Below are 14,491 nucleotides of genomic sequence, written 5' to 3' on the forward strand. Positions count from 1 at the left end.
ATTGAGAAAAGTATGTTTTTATTGAAATGTTTTCTTCTTAGTTTTTAATTGCTTATATTTTCAATTATTAAATGTACAAAATAAAATTTAAAAAAAAAAGATAGGAGTAGAAGGAAACTTCCTCAACATGATAAAGAATATATATGAAAAATCCACCAGTAACATCATATTCAATGGTGAAATTCTAAAAGCTTTCCCATGCCCCCTTTCCCTGCTTTGTCTTAAAAGTACTTGCTCAAGCACTTGGGCAAGAAAAAGGTATAAAAGGCATCCAAATTGGAAAGGAAGAGTAAAAATTTTACTATTTGCAGATGACGTGATCCTATACATAGAAAGCCCTGAGCAATCTACAACAAAGCTTCTAGAGCATACAAATGAGTTCAGTAAAGGGGTAGGTTATAAAATCAATGTAAAAAAAAATCAGTAGCATTTCTGTACACCAATAATGAGCAATCTGAGGAGGAAATCAAGAAAAAAATACCCATTTACAATAGCAACTAAAAGAATCAAATACCTAGGAATAAATTTAACTAAAGATTTTAAACAATTTATATGCAGAAAACCACACAACACTGTTAAAGGAAATCAAAGAAGACCTAAATAAATGGAAGAATATTCCCTGTTGATGGATAGGAAGGTTAAACATCATTAAGATGTCTATCCTACCCAAACTGATTTACAGATCTAATGCAATCCCAATAAAAATTGTCACAGCATTTTTTACTGAATTGGAAAAGTTAACTATGTAATTTATTCGAAAGAGCAAGGAGCCCTGAATAGCCACAGACATATTGAAAAAGAAAAATGAAATTGGAGGAATCACACTACCTGACTTTAAAACATGCTACAAGACTACACTGGTCAAAACTGAATTGTATCAGCTCAAGGATAGACATACTGAAATGAGAGTTCTGATATAGATCCCCACATATACGGTCACCTGATATTTGACAAGACCACCAAGCCCATGCAATTGGGAGAGAATGGCCTCTTCAACAAATGGTGCTTGGAGAACTGGATATCCATATCCAAAAGAAAGAGAGAGGAATACCACCTCACACCTCATATAAAAATTAACTCAAGATGGAGCAAAGATGGGAAGCAGATATGACTCACCTGATAGAGTGTCCACCTACCACATGGAGGGTCCAGGGTTCGATACCCAAGGCCTCCTGACCCTTGTGGGAAGTTTGCCCATGCACAGTGCTGCTGTGCTCAAGGAATGCCATGCCACACAGGGGCGCCCCTGTGTAGGGGAGCCCCACATGCAAGGAGTGCACCCCGCAAAGAGAGCCACCCCTTATGAAAAAGCACAGCCTGCCCAGGAGTGGTGCTACACACACAGAGAGCTGACACAGCAAGAAAACACAACAAAAAGAGACACAGTTTCCCAGTGCCACCTGATAATGCGAGTGGACGCAGAAGAACACACAGCGAATGGACACAGAGAACAGAAACTGGGCGAGGGGGAAGAGTAGAGAAATAAATTAAATAAATCTTAAAAAAAGATGTATCAAAGATCTAAATATAAGGGCCAAGACCATAAAGCTCCTAGAAAACAATGTAGGGAAGCATCTACAGGATCTTGTATTAGGAAATGGTTTCATGAACTTTACACCCAAAGCACAAGCAATGAAAGAAAAAAACAGATAAAAGGGACCTCCTCAAAATTAAAAACTTTTGCACCTCAAAGGAATTTGTATAAAGTGAAAAGGCAGCCTATTCAAGTGGGAGAAAATATTTGGTAACCATCTACCTGATAGAAGCCTAGTATTCAACTATACATAAATAAATCCTACACATCTAAAATAAAAAGACAAACAACCCATTTTTAAAAATGGGCAAGTGATTTGGATAGACACTTCTCCAAAGAAGAAATATGAATGGCTAAAAAGAACATGAAAAGATGCTCAAAATCACTAGATATGAGGGAAATGCAAATCAAAACCACAATGAGATATCATCTTAAACCCATTAGACTGAAGGCTATTAAAAAACAGAGGAGAGATTCTCTGGAGAATGGTAGAGACTGGAGGAGGACTCCACAATGCTGAAATGAATAAAGAAAAAAATAACAGCTCCCTCTAGATTGATGCCCTGAAGCCTTCTGCTGTGTGGATTCCCAAAACAGCTCACTTCACTTTGCTCAACTTCTGTTTGCCTGGTTTTGAGTGAAAATCCAGAGGAAGATAAATGCCTGCTAAAGTATTGACAGTACAATCACAGGAGTTACTGACCTTCAAGGATGTGGCTGTAGAGTTCACCCGGGAAAAGGGGGATCTGTTAGACACATCCCAGCAAAAGCTGTTCAGAGAAGTGATGCTGGAGAATATCAACAACCTGGTCTCAGTAGGATACCAAGTCTGCAAAACAGATTTGCTTTCCAGTTGGAACAAGAAGTGTGGAGAGAAGGAATAGGATTTCCTCATTACCATAATTCAGGGAAGCAAAGTGCCTTTTACACATTTGAAATGATAGAAATGATATTCAAGCAACCTCATGAAATTACATTTAATGTAGGGATTAAGTGCCCTTGAATTAAAGTAAAAATTAACCTATATAAATAAATAAACAAACAAACAAACAGGACTACAAGTGTGGGAGAGGATGTGGAGGAATGGGAACACATCCACTGCTGGTGGGAATGTAGAATGGTGCAGCCATTGTGGAGAACAGTTTGGTGGTTCCTCAGGAAGCTAACTACAGAACTACCATATAATCCAGCTATCCCACTGCTGAGTATATATGTAGTATATATGTAGAAGAATTGAAAGCAGGGACGCGAACAGGTATATGCTCACCAATGTTCATAGCAGCATTATTCACTATTGCCAAAAGTTGGAAACAACCCAAATGTCCATCAACAGATGAATGAATAAACAAATTGTGATTCATATATGCAATGGAATATTACTCAGCTGTAAGAAGGAATACATATTAACACATGGAATAGCATGCATGCATCTCGAAGACCCTATGTTGAATGAATCAAGTCAGGCACTGAAGGACAAATGTTACATGACCTCACTGATATGAATTAAACGAATTGAGCGAACTCACAGAGCTAGAGTCTGTAAGATACATTTACAGGAAATAGAAAGGGAGAAGGTTGTGATCCACTGCCCATATGGGCAAAATCTACGATAAGGTGGAAGGGTATAGTTGTGCAGTGAATGGGCATTAACAGTGGTGCAGTAATGCCAATGGGCTGGGTGGTGCTGGGGTAGGGTGGGAAGGGTGGGTTAGATGTCCACGGAACTGGGGGAAAGGTTGGGGGAGGCAGCAGGTGAACTCGGGAGATCTGCAGGTATGTGGCTGAAACTACAACATTGGGAATGTTCTCTCAGCAAATAAGGCAGGGAAGGGTTACTGGTTTAAGGTGTTGGATATGGGGGGTACATGGGACAGTGCGCACCTGAGGCAGACTTATAGGGAGTGTGTAGCATTCATCTTATCACAGTGCACGGTATCAAAGGGTGGAGACTCACATAATGTGCGGGAAGGTATTGGATTACCATCCTAGGGAGTCCCTCTATGTTGTCAAATAGAGGGGCGGGAGTCTCTTGACAGTAGACAGTATAGTCAGTGCCTAATAGGGGAGGACAGGCCAGTGTGTCAGGCCCTCAATGTTGTTGCAAGTAATTATGAATCTGGTCCTTCAATGAATTAATCTTGGTGGTTGCCATGGGTCCCAAGGGGAGAGGGAGGGAGAAATGGAATAGATGGAACATGGTACATTTTGGGGGTGATCGAATTGTTCTACATGATCTTCCAAGGATGGGTACAGACAACAACAAACTTCATCAAAATCTATAAAAGTGTACAGTCGAAAATGTAAACCACAATATAAATCTTTGACCATCATTAGTACAGATGTTTCAATATTTGTACATCAATTGTAACCAATGTACCATCCCCATATAAAATGTTGCTAATACAAGAAAGGGGGAAAGGGAGAGGATGTTGGGTATATGGGAATCACCTATATTCTATAAGTCACTTCTGTTACCTAAAGCCTCTTTGAAGACAAAACGAAAAAAAATAAGACACTGGGTAAACAAATGGAAGCAAATGTCACTGTACATGCTAGACAACAGATCTTAAAATGATGAAAGAAATGTCAAAAAAATTTTTTTTATTTTTTATTTCAAAAAATTTATATTTTATTCATTATTTTTTTAACTATCGTTATTATATCATTTTCTTCATTTTTGATTTATTTTGCTTATTTCTTCCCACCCCTTCATTGTTTGCATTTGCTATGTCTGTTAGTTGTGTGCTGGTCTTCATTTTAGGAGACACTGGGATCCAAACCCAGGACCTCCAATGTGGAAGGGAGGCACCTAATTGTTTGAGCCACCTCTGCTCCCTGCTCTGTTGTGTCTCATTATGTTTTTCCTTGTGTCTCTTATTGTGTCATCTTGTTGTGTTAGCTAGCTGTGCCTGCCTGTTGCATCAGCTTGCTGACTTGCTCATCTTCTTTAGGAAGAACAAGGAACCAAACCTGGGACCTCCCATGTGGTAGGTGGGCACTCAATTCACTTAAGCCACATTTGCTTCCTATTTTCCTATTAATTGTATTTGGTTATTTTGTTGGCTTCAGTTTTGAAGAAGTTTTGGATCACAAAAGGGTTACAACTTTGGCAGGGGAGGATTGCTGATGCTGGGTATCAGAGATGGGAATGCATGGGAGGAGGTTCACCTGGAGCATACCTATAAGTTATACGAATGTGTTCAGGTGTTCATGGGGCATTGTCATAGTGGGTAGAGATTCACACAATAACCAAAGGAATATTGAATTCCCATCCTGGAGAGCTCTGCCACTTTCTATAATGGGAAAGCAAAAATCCCCTGACTATAAGGTCAGTGACTAGTGAAGGAGGATTGACCATTGATGGACTCTCAATTGTGATGGCTGTACTTATGAACCTTTACTCTTGAAATTGAAATTTAGCATAGCATAATATTATAGGGTGCCTAAGTGTTACCTCCTGAGAGCCTCCTTGCTGCTCAAATGTGACCTCTCTCTAAGCTAAACTCAGCATATAAATGCATTACCTTCCCCCCATCATGGGACATGACTCCTGAGGATAAGCCTCCCTGGCACAGAGGGATTACTACCAAGCACCAACTAGCAATGCAACTGGAAAAAGATCTTGACCAAAAGGGGGAAAGAGTAAAGACAAATGGGTTTATGTGGCTAAGAGACTTCAAAGTGAGTTGGGAGGCCATTACTTTTATGATTATGCACGTCTCAGCAGGAACTCACTGACTGCCAAAGTAAATGTAACCTTAAATAGTGGTGCTCCCAAGGGCTCTGGAGACATACAGACACTATAGGCAGGGTTGACAGCTCAGGAATGTGGCCCCCTGCCAATAGGTGCTACTTTGAAATTTATGCTACCCAGTGTGATAGAATTGAACTCAGTTGTGTTTTCCCTACACATGGCTCTTCTACCCCTCTATTTGACCCTACAGTTAGTACTAGAGTTGATAGGTATATGGCTAAGAGACTTAAATCTTTAGGCTGTCCATGTGCCAGTTGGGCTCTGAATCTCAACAGACTTGCAGCACCTGCTCTCCAGTTCATTGGACTCACCCAGAAAAACTAACAAGGAGATGATGATTGACAATGACAATCTCAAGGCACAGAGAGAGTCTGTAACTGCAAGAAGAAAGTCCCATCTATCTGCCCCATGGAATCTAAGTCCCTTCTCAGTTAGAGGTGGAGTGGGCATCATCATTCTAGTAGCCGCAGGATTGGGCTATGGATGATGGACTAGAGTAGATTTACAGTTGTTCTGCTGTAGACTTGTGATCCTAGCAATGGAAGAACGTTTATCATGGATGTGAAGGCAGTAGCCACTGGGGGTTCTGAGGGGAAGGAGAAGGAAAAATAGGTGTAATTTGGGGGCATTTTTTGGGTTTGGAATTATCCTGAATGGCATTCCAATGACAGATACAGGCCATTGTATATCTTTTAATAACTTGCAAAAATGTGTGGGAGAGAGTATAAACTGCAATGTAAACTATAATCCATGCTTAGTGGCAATGCTCCAAAATGTGTTCATCATTGTGGCAAACATAGCACACTAAGGAAGGATGTTGTTAATGTGGGAAAATGTGGAAGGGTTAGGGAATGGGGCATATGGGAATCACTTATATTTTTTGTGTAACATTTATGTAATCTAAGTTTCTTTAAAAAAAAAAAAAATACATATATATAGTGTTTTTTTTTTAAAGAAACCATGGAGGAAAGAGGCAATGGTGTGATATAGTTAAGAAACTGAAAGAGAAAAACTATCAGCCAAGAATCTTATATCCATGGGTTGCAGATGTGGCTCAAGTGGTTGAGTGCCCGCCTCCCACATGGGAAGTCCTGGATTCAGTTCCTGGTGCCTCCTGAAAACAAACAAACAAACAACAAGCAGAACAAACAAAAAATCTCAGGGAAGCCAATGTGGCTGAGTGGTTGAGTACCAGCTTCCCACATACAAGGTCCTGGATTCAATCTCCAGCCCCCAGTACCTCAAAAAAAAGGGGGGGGGGGAGAATCTTATATCTAGTAGACTGTCTTTCAAAAATGAGGTGAATTTAGAATATTCAGTGATAAACAGAAACTGAGAGAATTTGTAACCATGAGACCAGCTTTTCCAGGAATACTAAAGGGAATGCTACAGTCAGAAAAGAAATCACAGGAGACAGAGGATTGGAAATGAGTATAGAAATGAAGATTATATCAGTAAAAGTAAATTTAAACAAATTTTAAAGTATCAAAATTCTACAAAGCACTTTCTCTGATCATAATGGAATAAAGCTGGAAGTCAACAAAAGGCAGAATATTTTACACCCCGAGCAGCAGTATATACATTCTTTTCAAGTATTCATGGATCCTTCTCCAGGATAGATCATATGTTGGGTCACAAGACAGGTTGCAATAAATGTAAAAGATTGAAATTATACAAAACATTTTCTCTGATCATGATGGAATAAAGCTGGAAATCAATAACAGACAGAAAAAGGAAAATTTACAAATATATGGAGATTAAACAGCACACTCTTAAAATAATCAGTGGATCAAAGAGAAAATGAACAAAACCAAAAGTTCATTCTTTGAGAAGATCAGCAAAATTGACAAACCCTTAGCTAGACTGACAAAGAAAAAGGAGAGAAGATGCAAATAAAATCAGAAATGAAAATGGTAACATTAATACTGATGCCACAAAAACAAAAGAGGATATATGCTAACAAACTGGGCAATGTAGATGAAATGAACAAATTACTATGAACATATAAACTACACTGACCCTAGAAGGAAGAGAAGACCTCAATAAACCAATCACAAGTAAAGTGATTGAAACAGTCATCAAACAACTCAAAATGAAAAGTCCTGGACAAGATATCTTCACAGGTGACTTCTACCAAGCATTCAAAGAAGATTTAATATCAGTCTTACTCAAACTCTTCCCAAAAATTGAACATAAGTGAATGCTATCAAACTCACTCTATAGCCAATATCACCCTAATACCAAAGCCATATGAAAATATTACAAATTAAGAAAATTACAGACCCATTTCTGTAATGAAGATAGGTGCAAAAATCCTCAAATAAAATACTCACTAATCAAATCCAACAACACATTAAAAGAATTATTCATCACAATCAAATGGGCTTTATACCAGGCATGCAAAGGTGGTTCAACACAAGAATCAATCAGCATAATAATCACATTAATAAATCAAAGAAGAAAAATATCTCATGATCATCTTGACTGATGCAGAAAAGGTATTTGACAAAATACAGCAGCCTTTCTTGATAAAAATACTTTAAAAAATAGGAATTGAAGGAAACTTTCTCAACATTATAAAGGGCATATATGAAAAACCCACAGCTAAGATGTACTCAATGATGAAAGACTGAAAGCTTTCATGTTGAGATCAGGAACAAGACAAGGATGACCACTGTCACCATTGTTTTTCAATATTGTGCTAGAAGTTCTAGCTAGAGTAATCGGGCAAAAAAGAAATAAAAGGCACCCTAATTTGAAAGGAAGAAGTAAAACTTTCACTATTTGCATTTGATAGGATTCTATACCTAGGGAGTCCTAAAAAATCTACAACAGAGGAACAAGAGCTAATAAGTAAGCTCAGTAGAGTGGTAGGATACAAGATTAATACACAAAAATCAGTAGTGTTTCAATACACTAGTAATGATCAACCTGAAAGAGGGAGTCAGGGAAAAAATTCCATTTACAATAGTCACTAAAAGAACCAGATATTTAGGAATCAACTTAACCACAGAGCAAAAACACTTGTCTTTAAAAAACTACAATGCATTGCTAAAAGAAATCAAAGAAGACCTAAATAAGTGAAAGAACATTCTGTATTCCTGAATTGGAAGACTAAATATCAACAAGAGTCAATTCTATGTTGGAAAATGGCAAATGTTACTGAACTGAAGGCTGTTATAAAGGACATTTTGGGGAAAAAAAGTTGTACTGGGATATTTAAAATTAAGGATCCAAGCTGAAATTTTGAGTGCCCTAGATGATGAAAGTGAACCCTGACCACCACTGTCTCATGAAAATGTTCTAATTAATGAATTGACTTGGGAGTATTTGGAATTCAAAAAATTTAAGTATACAGCATCTGTTCTCATAGATGAATCTAGTCAACCTGTTGTTTCATTGTACAGACAATTTCTCATCCATAAATTAAACACATCTGAAGAATCAAAGGATAATATAATACCTTTTTTATGGAATTTTAATTCATTTCTTACATGGAAATAAGGATGGTATCCAAAATGCATTTCTGAAAGCATCTTTGCTTCAACATCCAAGCCCAAATTCTGGCAGACAACCTAGTAGAAGAAAGAAAATGGATGATCACCTAGGAACAGAGAAGGGAAAATCCTAATATTCAAGATCTTCATGTTTGATGCAGTGAAGGTATGACATTCTCTTATCTTAAAATTACCATTTGGCTTCTACTGTAAGATTTAATGAAAAAGTAGAGAGGAACAGAATTCTTTTAATTTTGCTGTAAGTAAAACAAAGAATTTATTTTATTATATAAAGAATGTGAAATAAGCATGATGAGACAAGCTTTGGGAATACCAGAAATTACCTCCTAAAGATGGCCTTTACAAACTCAGCATATAAATGCAATAACTCCCTCCCCTTCCCCCCACCCCCTCCCGGTGTAGGACATGACTCCCAGGGATGAGCCTCCCTGGCACCAAGGGATTATTACCAAGCACCAACTAGCAATGCAACTGGAAAAAGACCTTGACCAAAAGGGGAAAAGAGTAAAGACAAATAAATTTATATGGCTAAGAGACTTCAAAGTGAGTCAGGAGGTCATTCCAGAGGTTATGCTTATGCATGTCTCAGCAGGGTCTCATTGACTGCCAAATTAGACACTACCCCAAATAGCAAGGCTCCTGGGGGCTCTGGAGACACCCAGGTACTATTGTCAGGGCAGACAGCTCATGAGTTTGGTGCCTTGCCAGTGGGCCCTACTTTGGGGTTTGTGCTCCCCAGGGTGACAGAATTAGACTTAATTGTGGTTTCCCTACACATGACTCTTCAGTCCCTTCTACTTCAACCTATAGTTAGCACTGGAATTGGTAAGCATACATCCAAAAGACTTGAACCTTTGAACTATCCATGTGCCAGTGGACTCTGAGCCTCAATGGAGTTGCAACACCTACTCTCCAGTTCATTGGACTCACTCAGGACAACTAACAAGAGGTAATGATGGACAACCACCATACCAAGGAATTGAGAAGCCTACAACTGCAAGCAAGAGAGTCCCATCCATTGGCCATATGGGACTAAACTCCCCTCTCAATTAGAGGTAGAGTGGGCATCATCATCCCAGAATCCTCAGGGATTGAACTATGGATTAGAGTGGACTTACTGGTATTCTACTCTAGACTTACTGTGATTTTAGCAATGGAAGAACAGCTTATATCATTGGTGTGGAAGCAGCAGTGGCCATTGGATGTTTTGAGGTCAGGCAGAGCAGTCTATTCGACAAATGGTGCTGCAAGAACTGTATATCCATACCCAAAGAAAAGCAAGAGGTCCCCTATCTCACACCTTATACAAAAATTAACTCAAAATGGATCCAAGGCCTAAATATAAAAAGCTAAAACCATAAAACTCCTAGAAGAAATGTAAGGAAATATCTTCAAGACCTGGTGGTGAGTGGTGGTTTCTTAAACCTTACACCCAAAGCACAAGCAACTAAAGAAAAACGGATACTTGGGACCTCCTTAAAATTAAACACTTTTTTCTTCAAAGGGCATTGTTAAGAAAGAGAAAAGGTAGCCTACTCAATGGGAGAAAATTTTTGAAAACCACATATTTGATAAGGGTTTGATTTCCATGCTATATGAAAAGATCATACAACTCAACATTAAAAGGTCAAGCAATCCAATGAAAAAATAGGCAAAAGACTTAGACATTTCTCCAAAGAGGAAATACAAATGACCAAAAAGTGTATGAAAAAATGTTCAACATCATTAATTATTAGGGAAATGCAAATCAAAACTACAATGAGATATCATCTCATACCTCATAGAATGGCTAATATTAAAAAAGAAATACAAATTAGAGTGGACTTACTGGTATTTATACTGTAGAATTACTGTGACTCTAGCAATGGAAGAAATTATATCATTGATGTGGAGACAGTGGCCATGGGAGCTGAAGGTAGGGAGAGGGAAAAAGAGGTATGATATTGTGGCATTTTCAGGACTTGGAATTGTCCTCAATAACATTGTAGGGATAGATGAAGGACATTATATATTCTGCCATAACCCACTGAGTGGACTGGGAAAAGGTGTAAACTACAGCATAAACTATAATCTATGCTATGCAGCAATGCTCCAAAATGTACTCATCTAATGCAATGAACGTACCACACTAATGAAAGATGTTGTCGATGTGGGAGGAGTAGGGTATGGGGAGTGGGGTATATGGGAACCTCTTACATTTTTTAATGTAACATTTTGTGTGATTTATGTATCTTTTAAAAAAGATACGGAAACGGACTTGGCCCAGTGGTTAGGGCGTCCATCTACCACATGGGAGGTCCGCGGTTCAAACCCCGGGCCTCCTTGACCCGTGTGCAGCTGGCCCATGCGCAATGCTGATGCGTGCAAGGAGTGCCCTGCCACGCAGGGGTGTCCCCCACGTAGGGGAGCCTCACGCGCAAGGAGTGCACCCATAAGGAGAGCGGCCCAGCACGAAAGAAAGTGCAGCCTTCCCAGGAATGGCGCCGCCCACACTTTCCGTGCCGCTGACGACAACAGAAGAAACAAGACGCAGCAAATAGACACAGAGAACAGACAACCAGGGGACGGGGGGAATTAAATTTAAAAAAGTAAATCTTTAAAAAAAAAAAAAGATAGTAAAAATTTTTCAAAAAAACAGAAAACAAGTGTTGAAGAGGATATGGAGAAATGGGAACACTCCTTCACTGTTGGTGGGAACGCAGAATGGTGCAGCCTCTATGGAAGACAGTTCAGTGCTTCCTCAGCTGGACCATGCACAGCGCTGCTGCGCACAAGGAGTGCCATGCCACACAGGGGTGTCCCCCATGTAGGGGAGCCCCACACGTAAGGAGTACACCCTGCATTGAGCCTCCCCAGGCGAAAAAAGCATAGTCGGCCCAGGAGTGGAGCCGCACACATGGAGAGCTGACGCAGCAAGAAGACGCAACAAAAAGAGAGAGGTTCCTGGTGCCACCAAGAAATACAAGCAGACACAGAAGAACACACAGTGAATGGACACAGAACAGACAACAGGGCGAGGGGGGGTGGGCAGAATAAATAAAATAAATCTTTAAAATATATATATATATATATATTTTTTTTTTTTAAAAATCAATGAGGGAAGTGGATTTGGCTCAATGGATAGAGTGTCTGCCTACCACATGGGAGGTCCAGGGTTCAAACCCAGGGCCTCCTGACCCTTGTGATGAGCTGGCCCACACACAGTGCTGATGCGCGCAAGGAATGCCGTGTCATGCATGGGTGTCCCCCATGTAGGAGAGCTCCACACACAAGGAGTGCACCCCGTAAGGAGAGCCACCTCATGCGAAAGAAGTGCAGACTGCCCAGGAGTGGCACTGCACACACGGAGAGCTGACAAAGCAAGATGACGCAACAAAAAGAGACAAAGATTCTGGGTGCCACTGATAAGAATCCAAGCAGACACAGAAGAACACACAGTGAATGGACACAGAGAACAGACAACTCGGGGGGGAGGGTAGGGAAGGGGAGAGAAATAAATAATCTTTTTTAAAATAAATGAGACTAGAGTTGATTGTATGAAAAGATTAATAAATCTAACAAAACTCTATAAGCTTGATCAAGGAGCGAAAAAAAGAGAAAGGCACAACAATGCTTGAATTAAAAAAATAGCACATAATTACCAAAAAAAATGAAAAATATTAATAAAAGAGACAAATATAAAATAAAAGAAGAAAATATAAACTACCAAAAACTGACTCAAAATGAAATAGAAAACTTTCATGGTTCTATAAAAATAAATGAGGGGAGGGAATGTAGCTCAAGTGGTCGAGTACCTGCTTCCCATGTGTGAGGTGCCAGGTTCAGTCCCCAGTACATCCTAAAAACAAAACAAACAAATAAACAAATGAAAAAACCAACTCTCACTGGGAGCAGATATAGCTCAGGGATTGAGCACCTGCTTCCCCTGTACAAGGTCCTTGCTTCAATACTCACCCAGTACCTCCTAAGAAAAGAAAGAAAAGAAATTCAGTATTTTTAATTATTTCCACTTGATTAAGTAATTATGTAAAACTCTTGTGCTAGTAGGGCAGTGAGTTCCCACAGTTTGGTGGGAGGGGACTCACAGATAAAAGGCATGGCAAAGGACATAATTGGGGGCTTTTAATATTGGAGTTTTGATGTTGGAGTTTGATGCTGAAGTCTTAAGTTGGAGCCCCAGGGAGAGAGACAGAGCTGTTTGCCTGATAGTCTACACCTGACCTTGTGGAGAGAGGCAAAGCCTAGAGAGCCTCATAGTCTACAGCTGACCTTGTGGAGAAAAAAGAGGAGCTGAGCCCAGAGGAACCCTGGAAGCCTGAACCCTCACAAACATTGGTAGTCATCTTGCTCAAACACATGAAAATAGACTTTGGTGAGGGAAGTAACTTATGCTTTATGGCCTGGTATCTCTAAGTTCCTACCCCAAATAAATACCCCTTATAAAACCCAACCAATTTCTGGTATTTTGCATCAGCACCCCTTTTGGCTGACTAATACAATAACACATGGTAAAAATCTGGAAGTCATGACAAGCAGAAAATCTTGACTGTCCCAAGAGAAAAACAACTCATTGCTTACTTTGGAATTCCATTAAGAATAAGAGCTGACTTCTCAGCAGAAGCTGTGAAAGTCAGAGACAGTGGTATAGCATATTCAAAGTACTCAAAGGAAAAAAAACTGTCAACCAAGAATCCCACAAGGAAGCAGACTTGGCCCAGTGGATAGGGCGTTCGTCTACCACATGGGAGGTCCGCGGTTCAAACCCCGGGCCTCCTTGACCCGTGTGCAGCTGGCCCACGCGCAGTGATGTGCACAAGGAGTCCCGTGCCACACAGGGGCGTCCCCGCGTAGGGGAGCCCCACACACAAGGAGTGTGCCCTGTAAGGAGAGCCGCATGAAATAAAAGTGCAGCCTGCCCAGGAATGGTGCCGCACACACGGAGAGCTGACACAGTAAGATGATGCAACAAAAAGAGACACAGATTCCCGTGCTGCTGACAACAACAGAAGCGGGCAAGAAGAACACACACGCAGCAAATGGACACAGAGAGCAGACAACGGGGGGGTTGGGGGGAAGAGAGAAATAAATTTTAAAAATCTTTAAAAAAAAAAAAATCCCACAAACTTACCTTCAAAAATGAAGGCGATCAAGATATGGACATTTCCAGCACCCAATAAACTTTGATGTTCCCTCAAAAAAACCAAACACCTCAGGGGACCCTATATGGCTCAGTGGTTGAGCAGCGGCTTCCCACATACCAGGTCCCCAGTTCAATCCCAGCCCCGCCCCCCAAAAGAGGAAGTTTTGAAATCATTGTTTTGTTTTGAGTATTTTATTGTATTTTAAAGATGTTAAGATGCATCCACTATCAGTAGAGAAAAGCACATGTTTCCTCTGAGCTTTGAGGAGAGATGCACCTTGACTCATCCTGAAAAGAATGAAACCCAGGAGGACTCCATGGATGGCGGGGTTCCCTCTCCAGTCTCCAGCTTCTCTGCAGTCGGCCTGCAGGATCTTCAGAGATTCTCCACAGAGGCCCTGTGTCTGAAAGTTCCTTCAAAGGTGACTGCCCATTTCTCACCCCCTCCAGCTGCTGCCTGATAAGCAACTGTCCTGGACATGTGAGTAACAGTGAGTGGGATAAAAAGGAAGGAAGGAAGGAAAGGAGAGAGAGGGAGGAATGAA

The 14,491-nt window shown here is 40.3% G+C and overlaps 1 pseudogene; it reads left to right on the forward strand.

Moving 5' to 3' along the window:
- Positions 1-8,437: 8,437 nt before the first annotated feature.
- Positions 8,438-8,941, forward strand: LOC101435304 (centrosomal protein 20 pseudogene; annotated as a pseudogene).
- The last annotated feature ends 5,550 nt before the right edge of the window (positions 8,942-14,491 follow it).

Source organism: Dasypus novemcinctus, chromosome 11 (genome assembly GCF_030445035.2).
Source record: "Dasypus novemcinctus isolate mDasNov1 chromosome 11, mDasNov1.1.hap2, whole genome shotgun sequence".
Classification (NCBI taxonomy): Eukaryota; Metazoa; Chordata; class Mammalia; order Cingulata; family Dasypodidae; genus Dasypus; species Dasypus novemcinctus.